Below are 15445 nucleotides of genomic sequence, written 5' to 3' on the forward strand. Positions count from 1 at the left end.
TAATGATGGCGTCACGATAAAAAAAAAATAACCTTGATAGTCCTGGCGAAGCATCAAGTATCCAGCTACTGACAAGATTTGAATTACACTGAGTTCAATCTTGGCTGCGGCCGCGCTTGGACATGGACGCTGATATGCAGAAGGATGTCGACATCTTCCTGCGAGAACTGTAAAAAAAAACAAACAAAAAAAAAAAAAACAGCGTAATCTTACGTGACTAGAACTGGGGATCGCTTGTGAATTTGATATTTGCATGAAACTTCCTTCTTTGGAGGAAGTCGGTTCAACCTGCCTTGGGTGAATGCCGCTTGAAAAAAAACATAAAAAAAACAATTAGTCATAGAGAAAAAAAAAAAAAAAAACAGCAACATAGCAAAGATCTTAAAAGTTGGGTATTATTATACAAACACCGTGACAGCGAATTAACCCTAACCCTAACCCTAACGCTGTCACGGTGTTTGTATAATAATACCAAAAGTTGTTTGATTTAAGCATAAAATTTTAATCAAACATTACGAATATATATTTAAATATATAAAGAACTTGAAGCATAAAATCTTTTCCCAAAATTGCTGGATTCAACATTAAATAATCTGAAAAGCGTTGATATGCCATAAAACAACCAAACCAAACATCACGATTAGGATATACATGCAACTGAGCGATTATGAACTTGATATTCCCATGAAACTTCTTCCTTTGGAGGAAGGTTCAATCTGCCGAGGGTGAATGCCGTTTGAAAAAAACAAAAACAAAAAAAAAAACAATTTGTCATAGAGATAAAAAAAAAAAAAAAAAAAGAATAAACGACATAGCAAAGATCTTAAAACTTATTTGATTTGATTTTTTGTAAGTATAAAATTTGGATCAAATAACTTTTTTCTACATTTTTTTTTAACAAATATTGAATGGATAAAGTGGTCAACATATATTATTAAAATGATCGTGAATGCAAACACAAAAAAAAAATGTTCGTGGTTCTGCCATAAAAGGTTGCACTTCCAGATCGATGATAGCTGTGATTTATTATGCATTGTAAAAAAAGTATCTGTTGCTCCCCTTCCCTTTTATAATGAACTATTCCAAATAGCATGTCAATGATGACGATGCTAGTCTTAAGAAGTATGTCAGTAATACAGGTATAGGCAGGCCGTTCCGTTCCCCGTATACATTACATACCAGTTACCCAACTTGTAATTACCTATTGTTTACTTACAGTAATAAAGTTTCTTTTCTTTTCTTTTTTTTTATATCTCTTTCATGTTCTATCCCACCTGCCTCTCTCCTCTGTCCTTTGTTTTTGACATTAGACAAAAACTTTTTATCTAATGCTGCCAGATCAGGCTAATCTTGACCTAAAATGCAACAGACACTGATGTTATCGTTTTTTTTTTTTGTTTATCTTTCCCTTTGCAAAACTCAATCATGTTCTGCAAAGTTAAAAACAAAATCGAGTATTTTCCTTTACAAAACAACCAAACCAAACACAATGAATAAATATTTTAATATATATATAAGGAACTTAATGAAATGATGCATGAAATTTTTTTTTTACAAAATTACTGTATTCAGCATTAAATAACTCGAAGAGGTTATCCCGTAAAAACAAAACAACCAAACTAAACACCATGAATAAATATTAGAAGATATAAAGAACTTGAGGCATAAAAATAGTCGGAAAAGGGTTGATATGCCGTAAAACGAAAGTACCAAACCTGTTTTTTTTTTTTTTTTTTTTTTTTTTGTCTTTAGTTTTTCTATGATCGCATCATCTTCTTCCCCCCCCCCCCCATCCCAGTATTTGCTTAAGAGGTAGATAAAAGAAAAGAAAAAAGCTAGGCCCTACCCACCCTCTCTTGCGAGGTGAATTTCTCTTTAAGTACATTCTGAATAGTAATTGTCTTTTCATTAAAAAGCGAAAAAATATTGCCGAGTATTTTTGGCTAAAAACGAAATCTATTTTTTTTTTTTTTTTTTTAATACCAAAGAAGAAACTACCATTTTTACTTTTGGAGATAGTCGGTAGGGAAGGTGGGGTGCTTTTAAAATAAAACAAATATTACTGGGAGAAATTTTGAGGGGGGGGGGAGATTATATGAAAGTCAGCCAAGTCGTTGCCTGTCCCCTTGGGCGGCCATTCTCCGTTTGAAGAAATTGATTTTTTTTTTCTCTTGCGATCACATGGATTTTTCTGGAGAGAAACGGAGGTTACTCCACCGACTCCAACATCGAAGAACTAATCAGCTCTATTTTTTTTATTTATTTACTTATTTTTTAAGCTTTATTATCCAAATGTTTCTTTTGTGGCGAAGTCAGAGGACATTTATTATTATTAAAATCCAGTCTATTAAAATATTTCGGAACGGAAGAATAAGAAGTCGATTCTTTTAAAAACAAAAATTGTATTTTTCCCCCCATTTTTCTTATGACAGGTTACATTTGCTGCAGTTGACTTAATTTTTTTTTCTTTCGATAATATCGAGTGCTCTGAAAGAAAATGGTCTTCAGATGATTCCATGTTGAGAATCCTTTTGTATTGTTGTCAATCTTTTCGTCTTATATTTTTTTTAATGTATATTGCTATGAAAGATGCAGCTGGCATAATGGATATTAAAATAGACTCTGGGGTAAAAGGTCAAATTCTATGGGTACATTGTATTTAATGTCATAATAACGTCAATTCTTGTTTGCTTTTTGACCTGTTATCCTATCCATCCACTGTTCCAGTGTTCCACTGGCATGCTTTCCGGCCTATTACAATATGGTATCCTTCAAGTTCAATGTAAAAAATTTTTTGTTGAGCCGTCTCCTTAAATAATCCAATTTGTACCCAATCTACACCATTAACGATCACTGCACTAGTGCACTACCACCTTACGTTCATTGACCCTTATTCTCGAATGACCTTCGTGCCTTGATAAGTGGTGACTCCCTTGTAAAAAAAGAAAGGGACTAAAACACCAAAAGTAACTGGTGGTTTCCGGTACTATCTTTTTATAATTTTCTTACTATGTTCTCTCTGCCGAGGCATCTGCTTGTCAATAATCGCCACAGGAACTATGACTACCCATCAAGGATGGAGGGAGTTTTTGACAAAGTTTTCCTCCTCCAGATCTGCTATGTTCTGTCTACGCCCAAACGCATTAAGAGATTTCTCTTATGAAGGGGGATAACTCTTCACCCAGCACAGGTGATTATTCATTATAGACTGCAGCTGCAAAAAGTGTTTTCAGGCGCATCATAGTGTGCTGGTGCATGGAAACCAGTCAATAACGGCACGGACAGCCAACTTGGAAAGATACTAGCTGTCTGCATGCCCCCTTCTCTGACACCCTGCATGATCTCCCCCTCCTCTGGCATCCTGCATGGTCTCCTCCCTCCTCTGGCATCCTGCATGGTCTCCCCCCTCCTCTGACACCCTGCATCGTCTCCCCCCTCCTCTGACACCCTGCATGGCCTCCTCCCTCCTCTGGCATCTTGCATGGCCTCCTCCCTCCTCTGGCATCTTGCATGGCCTCCTCCCTCCTCTGGCATCTTGCATGGCCTCCTCCCTCCTCTGGCATCCTGCATGGTCTCCTCCCTCCTCTGGCATCCTGCATGGTCTCCTCCCTCCTCTGGCATCCTGCATGGTCTCCTCCCTCCTCTGGCATCCTGCATGGTCTCCTCCCTCCTCTGGCATCCTGCATGGTCTCCTCCCTTCTCTGGCATCCTGCATGGTCTCCTCCCTCCTCTGGCACCCTGCATGGTCTCCTCCCTCCTGTGACATCCTGCATGGTCTCCTCCCTCCTCTGGCATCCTGCATGGTCTTCCCCCTTCTCTGACACCTTGTATGGTCTCTCCCTCCTCTGGCACCCTACATGCCCCCCCCTTCTCTGGCATCCTGCATGCTCCCCCCTCCTCTGACACCCTGCATGGTCTGCCCCCCTTATCTGGCACCCTGCATGGTCTTCCTGTAACACCGTACAGTATCTGGCACGATTCAAAATGTACCGCAGCCAACTTAATCAGATGAAAACCGTTGCAACAACAATATCCGTGTGCATACGCCAGAGAGTTTTGGCACATACTTGATTAATAACAAAATAATGGACTGGCTCTACTTTATATATTAGATATACTTTTTTGTATTCATTGTTTTTCATTGGTGACAGAAGAGGACTTCAACTGTGAGAAGGTTGGGCCCTCCTACCTCCTCTATGATATCATGATTAAATATTAAATTTTGAAATCAAAATAAAATTTATAAAAAAACATACTCGGATAAAAACTCTAGTTTCATATCAAAACAAAATCAAATATTGCAGTTGTATATATGCTATGCTATTAATCAGACAAAAAATATAAACCGGCTGGCTTTACTTTATTTATAAGATGCGTCCAAACATCAGAGGAAAAGGTTCTGTCAATTTTTGAATCTCATTATTAGATTTATCTATGAAAAATCTGTCACGTTGTTGGATTGACGTCTGGTCTGTCGCGCTTAATTCTAAAATAGGATTTCCATTGTTAAATCATTACAAATTGAATTTATGCATCTTAATTTCTTGTTTTGAAATTGTTGGTTTGTATATAAGTTTTACGCAATCTGAGTTTGATTTGTTAAATATGTCTAAGCATCTCTAAAAGCGGTTCTGTCCGTCTGTTAAGCGCAGTGAAGTGAAAAATGTGTAGTGCAAAATCGGACAGATACTACACTTTGATCCTGGCCCAAAGGCCAAGTAGCTGCTTAATTCTTTTTTTTTTTTTTTGCAATGCTCCTTTTACATAACGAATTGAACTAGCAAAATAATTTTTTGATACTATTTATTAGTGACTAGCGGGGGTATCTGGCGTTGCCCGGGTGTTTGTAGGGGTGTGTTAGTGGGGGGGGGGAGTAAAAAATAAAAAATAAAAAAGATTTTGAAGTAGGTAGGATTGAACCCAGAACGTTGAGGCGAAGGTGGAAAAGAAAGTGTGAAAAAAAAAAAAACCCAGACAACTTACCCACTCGCTCACGAAGGGAGAGTAACTAAACAAAGTTTACTTTTAACGATTAAAAAGTTAAATTGACAGATGCGCTATTTTAATGATCACACCGTAGAAGTCCCGCAGTGAATATTTACTGCAAGACTCTGTTCCGTCTGCCTGCTTCCCTCCGGACTACAACTTGGATATCTTCAAGTCCAATGTAAACAAATTCCTAATGAACCGCCCCCTTAATTAAACACTTCATCAAATCTCCACACTAACGTAATGTACTTGCAATAACCCTTATCCCTGAGTGGCTTCCGGGCCTTGATAAGTGGTGATCACTGTAAAAAAAAAAAAAAAAAAAAAAAAAAGACAGTTTTTCTGGTTTTGTTTCTCAACTTTTTGTTTCGCCAAAATATTGGGGGGGGGGCAGTTCCCCATAAAGAGGAGAGTGTCCATATGAATAGCAATTGTCTGATATAAGGAGTTCCCCCCATATTGATCAAACGCCCATTGCTTTCTGGACGTTCCCGGCTTTTGTGCCGGGAACTGCACCTTCGCTTCAAATCAGTTTCGCTTTTATACGAAAAAGCCGAATCAACATGAGAGGCGCCGAAATAGCAAGAATCGTGTAAAATTCGACATAAATAAATATAGACGCGAAGCGCGTTCGCAAATCGTAAATATTATAATCTAGGGGGTATATAAACACTTCTAAGCGGTAGTAACCCCCCCCCCCGGGAAGCCTGGCAAAAAAAGCCGTTGTTGGACATACAAAATCTCTTACGTGCATTTTGCCTTTTATATATATATATATATATAGATATATATAGATGGGACTATTTCAATATTGTTCTCAATTTCAATACAATTATCAATTCTAATTCTGATTTTAAATGTGCATAATCGCCTCAAATTTTTCCGATTCCAATACTTCCAAAAGTTTTTTTCCGATTATGATCCTTAGTAATCGCCCTAAAACTACTATTTCTATTTTGCAAAGATTTATATGCCCACATTAAAACGTTTTGTACATAATGAAAATAACATTTTCGTTTAGGATACGTACTAATACTGATAAATAAATAATTTATTGGTCAGGATTAAATATAAAAATCGCTGAAATCGATTGAAAATAAATTTTGGTTTTGTATACCGAATATATGTTAAGTTTTATGGGTTTATGAAATCTGTTTGAATTTGTTTTCTTTCTTTTTTTTCTTTCTTTTCTTTCCAGGTAAGTGTACATTCCTGGGATTTTTTAAATACCAAATTTTATTTCTTTTTACGTTTGACACCGGTAAGTTGAAATTTTTTGATTCCCATTTATTTTGTACTAGCAAGTCGCCCGACATTGCCCGGTCGTAAAATACGTTTAAATATGATAGTTTGAGTAATGTATATTTCGTATTTATTATATTATATTGGACTCAATATATAGTGATGATTTAAAAAGTTAAAAAAAAAAAAAATGACTTGTGTTGTCTATGTTAAATTTAAAAAATGACTTGTGTTGTCGGGTTAAATTTTTTTTTTTTTTTTTTTTTTTCAAAATGACTCGTGCGCCACCACTGAGAATTAAAATCAAAACGTTTAGCTTACGATTTACTTTTTTCTTTGATGTTAATGTCCGAGCTATGAAAACAGGTTTGCTGCAAGGATAAACATTAAACATGAACCAATAGCTATTACGTTACGCATGCATATTCGTAATGCCGTCGTTCGACCTTCACCTGGCAAATTCCATTGTTTTTTTTGTTTTTTTTTCAAAATTTTGCACCGATTTTCCCTGCTTAAAACCCACATATAAAGTTTCACATGGGTTCGAATACCCTATATATTAAGTTTCATGTCTGTAAACCAAAAACTGTCAGTTTGATAGGCAAAATTTTTTAAACAAATATATATACGCATACATAAATATATATAGAAAGAGGTTTTTTACGCAAATATTACACAAGTATACATGATGTGGAATACCTGCATGAATATAATTATACGTCAGAATTAACTAAAGATGATCATCTCATAAGAAAACCGAAAAAACTAATAGGGAATTAATTAAAATGAATGTTTAAAAGAATATGCAAATTAGCTAGATCTTTTGCAGATGAATGCAATTCCACGAACCATATATAAGTAAGTTGTATTTTCTTTTTAGATAAATAGAAAAAAGGTTTTTGATATGAATATCAATACGCAAAAAAAAAATAAAAACGAATTTATAGGAGTATGGATAGATAAATTAGCGGGAATAACATAAAGTAAGATGCTAAGACTAAGTCATCTTAGAAATGTATTACTCCTTTAACAAAGCCTTTAACTTCATTTGCTAGTAATACTATATAAAATAATACTTTGTTTCCTGGTTGGCTTGTAGAGTCGAAGAAAATGAAGGGAGGAAGCGCCCACGTGTCTGCGCGTCATGCCTTACCTTGGAACGCTCCTACGGTGTGCGTACGTGCTGGCCGAAACATGAAAGAAATTCCAAAATGGCGCCGTCCTCATTTTGTAGATTGTGCGATCGTCACTGGGCCCCACGTGACCGTTCTTTGGCTGCTGATTGGCCGAGGACGAACGCCGGAAGGATAAAGGGAGTGTGTTTGGAACATGGAGGCGTCTTTTCTAGGATCGACGTCAGTGTGATCGTATCGGTGAACTGCTGCAGCTTTAAGAGTACTTTAGTGTGTGTGTGATTTTTTGGGACTTGCTCGTCTGTTGACTTTACAGGACTTTCTTTTCTGTTGATTCTACAGGACCTGCCCTTCTGCAGAACTTGGAACAAAACTTCAAGCCTTTTCTTTCTTTTCACACGTAGTTGCCTAAAAAGGTAGAATCCGACTTACTTGTGAAACGGCTTTATGGCTGTTAGCAACTAAACTATCACTTTTATAGCGTAGGTATTGGCTTGACCAATGAGATGGATGTGTGGATACCTAGTATCATTTGCTAGTAATACTATACAAATTAATACTTTGTTTCCTGGTTGGCTGTTAACAACTAAACTATCACTTTTATAGCGTAGGTATTGGCTTGACCAATGAGATGGATGTGTGGATACCTAGTATCATTTGCTAGTAATACTATACAAATTAATACTTTGTTTCCTGGTTGGCTGTTAACAACTAAACTATCACTTTTATAGCGTAGGTATTGGCTTGACCAATGAGATAGATGTGTGGATACTTACTAGTGTTGGGACAATTAATCGGGAATCGGAAAAATCGGAGCGTTTTGGGGTCGAAATGTATAATCTCAGTGGCAGCAGGTTTTAAGGAATTCCAGTCTTCTAGGATAGGCATTGTTGATGTCGAGAGTCAGTGTAGGTACATTATATCGCAAGTGTCCGCAGAAGAACTGAATTTCTGTTCACTAAGAAACTGTTTAGTTTAGGGATAGTACGTCTTTGATAATTGCCAAAAATAGCACTAACAACTAATATAGATGCACTTAAACTAGTGATTGAAAAAGATGTATTAAAAAACAAATGTTATGAATGGGGTCATCAGTTAGCAAGTGCTAATTCAACAATGAGAATTTTGGGAATGAAAGCGAGAAAATATGAATTAATGAACAAAATTTGGTACTCACTTAGAAGTGATGTAAGTCAAATAGTTTCTTCCGTTTAACTGCTAGACTTTGGAATTCCCTCCCGGATCCCTGACGGTACTGACATACAAAAGTTCAATTGTAATGTGAACAGCTATCTTACTACTGAACTTCCTACATAGTATCCTTGTGTATTTAGTCTCAATTAATAGCCCCTGACATCAAAATGGCACTGTGCCTTGTTTGGGGTAAAATAATAGTATAAAAAAACAAGCAAACGCTCGAGTAAGTTAATATGTACGATTACCGAGATATTATTATGGCCCGGGGTTTGACAAGAAAACTTAAGGATCCAGGAAAAGTTCACCACTAACCCTAGGTTTGAGTAGAGAGTCTGTAAGGCTGCCCCTGGCTATAGGTAATGTAGTTTAGGCATAGTGATTGAAAAAGATGTATTAAAAAAATGTTATAAATGGGTCACCAGTTAGCAAGTGCTAATTCAACAATGAGAATTTTGGGAATGAAAGTGAGAAAACAAATTAATGAACAATATATATTTATATCAACAATTTTAAAGAAATGTATAATATACTTTGAAAGATGAAAGTTTGTTGAGAAGTTTTAAAGTTCTTGAATAAGAAGTAGACAAAAGCATCAGAAAATTGTGTGTGTGTGAGTTTACCTTTTGAGTGGCTATATTCACTAGAGATATAGAGTAGCAGGCTTAAATGAATTTCAGCATGGTGCCTATCAGTCTTGTAGGATAGGCATTGTTGATGTCGAAGTAGGTACATTACATTGCAGGTGTCCTCAGAAGAACTAAATTTCTGTTCACTTGTTGAATTTCGCACAGGATTGTTAGTTTTGGAGTTTAAGACGCTTTGTATTTATTCATTGGTTTGATTTTAAATCTTTCTTATGTGTCTATCAATAGCTCAAATGATAGGGAATGCAGTTGGAGTGCTAAATATGTTTTGCTTTCGATTCTAGATGATGGCACCCAAGTCATTTTTTTTTTAAATCTTTGGAAATCAGTACTACACATTAGGTACAATATAATATTCAATAGAGAATTGGCTCTGTAATAATAAATCTGCATGAATTAAAATATATTTAAGCATAGTTTACATATATGTGATAGTAACGTCTTGGAAAAAATTAATATATACAGTTAAATTGGGGAATGAAAAAGCTGGATAAAACATGAATGTTATGAATGGGTCACCAGTTAGCAAGTGCTAACTCAACAACAGCATTTGGAGAAATGAAGCAAGAAAAAATGAATTAACAGACAATATATATTTATATCAACAATTTTACAGAGATATAAAATATACTTTGAAAAACCAAATTTTTTTGTAGAAGTTTTAAAGTTCTTGAATAAGAAGTACACAAAAGGCGCCAGAAAGTTTGTTTCAAAGTTCCGTTGGTTGTGTGTGTGAGACACTTTATTTTCTGTGTGGCTGTGTAGAACGGGAGAGAAAGAGATGTAATAATAATGTAATTATTATTACAAATAAATTTGAAAATGGGTCACCAGTTAGCAAGAGCTTATTCAACAGCGGGATTTTTAGAATCAAAGCAAAAGAAAGCAGGAATTAACGGACAAAATATATTTATACAAACAATTTTGTGATATGTAAAATATACTTTGAAGAACTAAAGTTTGTCCCAGAAGAGGACAGAGGAAGCCGAACAAACAATAAAGAAGAAGAGCTTATATTAGCTCGTTCGTCTCGTACATCAATTTCTATTTTACCACAACTCTTGCTTTTGTATTTCGCCCTTTAGTTCTTACATTCCATAAACAAAATTTTCTGACAAAGAAGAAAGAATTGCTACCTTCTTGGTTGGCTGTTAATTTGAATGAGTAGTATTTACAGATTAATTTCTTCTTTTTTTTTTTTTTAAGAAATAGTTACCTTTTATTAAGCCCCAAAAGCCACTCAAGGGTAAGGCTTAATTGAGTGTACAGTGGTCACTGAGACAACAGTGAAGTGATTGTTAGTGGTGTAAATTGGGTAGAATTGGGTTATTAAGGAGGACATCTCAACAATAACTTGTTTACATTGGACTTGAAAACGACGGAAAGCAGGCCAGTGAAACAGTTCTATAGGCGGCCAGTCTTAGGAAAAAAAGCTTTGTTAATGGAATCTGTGTTTAGACTTAGGCACAGGTAGATAGTGGGAGGAATTGTTGATAGTTGCTGTAGCTGGACGAGTGTTTTGTTTTTTGAGCTTATAGTTTTCAGCATTGAACAGCCAGTCTATCCCTCGAGTGTTTTTTGGCCTTGATAAGTGGTGACGTATTAGTATCAAAGAAATCTTTGGGAAAGATATGCGTGTATAATTCAGAGTGAGTCCCGAGGAGAAACTGGAGGAGAATGGATGAATAAAGAAAAAACTGTTAATAATTGTTTGTTTTTTTTAAGGACTGCTAAATCCTGTCCAACCACCAGTTTCTTTGTGTGTGTGTTTTGAAGATTAAAATTTTTAATGCAAAATCGTCTAAGGAAGGGGGGGGGGGCACAAAATGTTTTACAAAATGTTGGATTAAAAATAACCCTTATCCCTGAGTGGCTTCCGGGCCTTGATAAGTGGTGATCACTGTGTAAAAAAAAAAAAAAAAACTTCACTGCTAATGTGTAGGGAGCTCCGAAAGCCTTGTTAACCCTACCTTCGTATTTTGGTTTTTAAATGTTACATGAAAATACAATAAGTTAAAGGCAAACACCGAACGGAAAACGAAATGAGAAATATCTTCGCTATTTGTTTAATTTTCATTGCACAACACAAATGTTTGTAAATAAAATATTTTTAATGGTTATTTCTCAAAGTGTGGCTTCAATTTAAAAAAAAAAAAAATTTGCTTCAAACTTTCAATTTCGGCTCGTTTCAGATCACAGCATTTCGCTTTTTCGATCAATAAGGTCAAGGATTTTTTTTGCTTCGAAACGAAGTCGCTAAGAGAGCCTTTTACATATTTAAATCGTGTATTTGTCAAGTTTAGATGAATAAAATAAATTTTAACTCGAAATAACTCCTCAGCTAATAATGATATTGAACATAAAAACTATTTTTTAATGCCTACGCAGATTTTTTTTTTTTTCGATATCAATTCAGTACTGGATTTAGTGACATTGCCCGCAATAAAACAATTTCTTGCAATTCGTATTACGTGGATACTTCGGATTACTGTTCTCATCTTGAGTGTTATTTTCACAACGTTTCAGTCGATGTAACCTCCAATCTTCAGATGTATCTTGTTGAACTCTGAAATGTTTTTGTCGAACTCGGAAATCTGGATGGAATTTGAACGGAATATTTTATTTACTCCATGGAGGTAACATGCTCTCTTCCATCAGGCGCGACTGGGTAGAAGTTCTAAGTAATTTGCAATTGTATTTTTTGGTTGGTCACACTGAGAATTGAACCTTCAAACTACAGGAGAACTGTAGTAGAATTAGCAGTAACCAAAATGAGAAATAGAGAGCTTACCTCGGATACGTCTGTTTTGGACTGAGCGAAAGAGAGAGTTCCAAGATGGCGTCCATGGGCTTTTATTAGCGTTTACCCAATGTAATTATCGTTGAATCACGTCTGCTGTCGCGCAATTATGCAAATACGTCGTTCCTGGCCGCTATAAAGGCAGGGCACTGGAAAGGAGAGGGAGCGTTCTGCAGATTGTGTGTAGGTGATTCTGGCGAGTAGATTGTGCTTGTTACGACCCACGTGTCTGCGAGAAGCGAGTTTTTGTTCCATCTGTTTTTAGTTGTATTTTTTTGTTTGTTTGTTTTGCCTACTACATTTTTGTTTATAATTCATTTTTTCCAATTATTGTGAATTAGGACCTCTATTCAGTCACGGCTGACAGAACGAGAGCATGCTACCTCCATGAAGTAAATAAAGGGTTCCATCCAGATTTCTGAGTTCAACAGAAACATTCCCAAGTTCGACAAGATACACATAAAGACGGTTGGAGGTTACATCAACCGAAACGTTATAAAAATAACACTCAAGATGAGAACAGTAGTTTTATGAATCCAAATAATATTAGTATCTTGCAATTATTTGTTTTAATGTATTTGTATCTTTTGGACAAGTTTGGATCACAGTGTGGTATCTGTTCTGATACTACACTTAATCTGTTCTCTCCTTGATCAGTGTTATATAGTGAGGTGCGTTATCATTAATATAACATAAAATATATTACTGCAGGTTTCCAGCTTTTGTATGTGTGTGTGTGTGTGTGTGTGTGGGTGTGCGCCGCTCATAGTGAAAGGAAATAGCACATAGAAAATGAAGAACAATAAAGATAATTACTAACGATTGCTTGGTTATACACATTTAGTATGAAGACAAACACACATAATGGCAAATAAAACATATATTGAGAAGATTAATAGTACGAATATTATAGTTTAAAACGGACGGGAATGGTGTTCATTCCTCCATTTTAAAGGTTACTCTGTTCACTCCACTCTCTGACTTCCGGTCTTTAAGCTCGTGAGAATTTAAAGTCTCGGACTGAGATAAGGGAGGCAATTTTGCTTTAAGAGGTAAAGAGTTACTCCTCTTATATTGTACTTTTTGTGTCGTCCTAACAGTCAGTGGAAAACTAATCCTTCTAGACAAAGACAATTTTAATTTTTGTCCCAATTCAGAATGACCCATTTTGGGGATGCTAGAGTTTCCCCATATTAAAAATGGACTCGTGTCTTGCTATCCTCGTGGGGAGGCAAGTAATAAGAATGTTATATTTGGGATAAACTTATAAGAATATTAGTCATTATGACCTTCCACAATTTTGAAAAAAAAAAAAAAAAAATTCTGCTTTTTATATAACCAAATACTTGTAGGGCATTGTCTTTCCTTGGCGTTTGTTCAGAATTGAAAAATATGTGAAGCTTATTGGAGCAAGAATCAATCAAATAAGTTTAGAGTTTTTGTTAAATTTATCGATTTCTTTCTATTTTTCTACGTTCAATTGATTTTTCTGTGTAAAATGTTCGAAGCCATTAATATGCAACGTTTCTCCCTATGCTGCAATTATTTATTGCTGGCTTTTCTATTTTCGTTCCTTTCCAGAAAAAAATTCTTCCCTCATTTTTTGGGCTAATATTTATTCAGATATTCCATATGAAAATATTGAAGCGAGGGGGAGGGGGATAATGAAATTTTTTTTTAATACCTAAAACAAAAACAAACGCTTCTTGAGCAGGTTTTAACATTCAAAGTTGCAGCTGACCTGAGGTCACCCTGATCACCATAAATCTTGGACGATTATGAACATCAATAGCGGTCGGAAATTCGATTTTAATAATTTATGAAGACGGGGACACAAGTTTGATTTTTCTGTAAAAAAAAAACTAGCCATTAAACTTGTTTTGTTTTTTTTTGTGTGTGTGTGTGTGTGTGTGTGTGTGTGTGTGTGTGTGTGTGTGTGTGTGTGTGTGTGTGTGTTAGCTTCATCTTTGTGTTGATAATTGTAAACACATTGATCGCAAGTTTCATTATCTCGACAAATTTCAGGTTTTAGATAGCATTTTTACCAGAGTTTGTCAAAGTTAGATTTGAACAGAAATTTTCTTTGTCTGTTACAGTTAGTTTGGAAGTGCAATTTTCAGTGTATCCGTTACACCTAGGTTTCAGATAGCATTTTACATGTGTCCGTCACACTTATTTTTGAAGTAACAGTTTTGGACGTGTCTGTCACACTTATTTTTGAAATAACAATTTTAGAAGTGTCTGTTACTTTTTTTTAAGTAACAGTCTTAGAGGTGTCTGTTATTATTTTTAAGTAACGATTCAAAGATGTCTGTCACACTTATTTCTAAAGTAAAGGTTTAGAAGTGTTTGTCACACTTATTTTTGAAGTAACAGTTTTAGAATTGTCTGTCACATTTATTTTTGAAGTAACAATATTAAGGGTGTTTGTACATTTTTTGTTGTTGTTTTTTTAAGTAAGTTTCAGACGTACCTGTTACACTTATTTTTGAAGTAAGTTTTAGAGATGTCTATCACACTTATTCCTGAAAGAATAGTTTTAAAGGTCTTTCACACTTATTTTTAAGTAACAGTTTAATAGGTGGTCTTTTGAAGTAATAGTTTTAGAAGTATCTGTCACACTTATTTTCGAAGTAACAATTTTAGAGGTCATTCAAAATTATTTTTAAGTAACGGTTCAGAGGTGTCTGTCACATTTATTTTTTGAAGTAACAATTTAAAGGGTGTCTGTCACACTTATTTTTGAAGTAACAGTTTTAGAGGTGTTTGTCACGTTTATTTTTTGAAGTAATAATTTTAAGGTTATCTGTTACAATTATTTTTGTAGTAAGTTTTAGAAATGTCTATCACACTTATTTAATAAGTAACACTTTAGAAGTGTATGTCACTTTTTTAATAACAGTTTTAGAGGTATTTGTCTGACGTATTTCTGAAGTAACAGTTTTAAAGATGCCTGTTACACTTATTTTTGAAGTTACACATTAAGAGTTGTTTGTCAGTTATTTTAGAAGTAACAGTTGTCTGTTACAATTATTTTTACAATAACAATTTTAGAGGTGCCTGTCACAATTATTTTTGAAGTATTTTTAGACTCATTTTTAAAATATCAGTTTTAGAAGTGTCTGTCACACGTATTTTTGAAGTAACAGTTTTAGACTTATTTTTTAAAATAAGATTTAGCGGTGTCTGTCACATTTATTTTTGAAGTAACAATTTTAGAGGTCTGTCACATTTATTTTAAGTAACGGTTCTGAGCTGTCTGTCACACTTATTTTAAAAGTAACAATTTTAGAGAGGTCTCTCACACTTGTTTTTGAAGTAAGTTTGGAAGTGTCTGTTACACTCATATTTGAAGTAACAATTTTGGAGGTGTTTGTTACACTTATTTTTGAAGTAACAATTTTAAGACTGTCTTTCAAATAATATTTTTAGATTTGTTT

The 15445-nt window shown here is 35.0% G+C and overlaps 2 long non-coding RNA genes across 5 annotated transcripts in view; one reads left to right on the forward strand and one right to left on the reverse strand.

The window, feature by feature from the left end:
• LOC145296891 (uncharacterized) overlaps positions 1-15445 on the forward strand; it is a 460744-nt gene that overhangs the window by 374159 nt on the left and 71140 nt on the right. The window lies entirely within an intron of this gene.
• LOC145296890 (uncharacterized) overlaps positions 1-15445 on the reverse strand; it is a 33294-nt gene that overhangs the window by 8827 nt on the left and 9022 nt on the right. The window contains exons 1-2 of one of the 3 annotated variants that reach the window (XR_013870063.1): positions 11997-13855; positions 214-307 (exon numbers count right to left, since the gene is read on the reverse strand). This is a non-coding gene — a long non-coding RNA (uncharacterized LOC145296890). Of the gene's footprint in view, positions 1-213; positions 308-7384; positions 7732-11996; positions 13856-15445 lie in introns of those variants that run through there. The other 2 variants (XR_013870061.1, XR_013870062.1) reach the window with 2 other exon arrangements.

The sequence above is a fragment of the Euprymna scolopes genome, chromosome 17, assembly GCF_053919585.1.
Source record: "Euprymna scolopes isolate OS-2025 chromosome 17, ASM5391958v1, whole genome shotgun sequence".
Classification (NCBI taxonomy): domain Eukaryota; kingdom Metazoa; phylum Mollusca; class Cephalopoda; order Sepiida; family Sepiolidae; genus Euprymna; species Euprymna scolopes.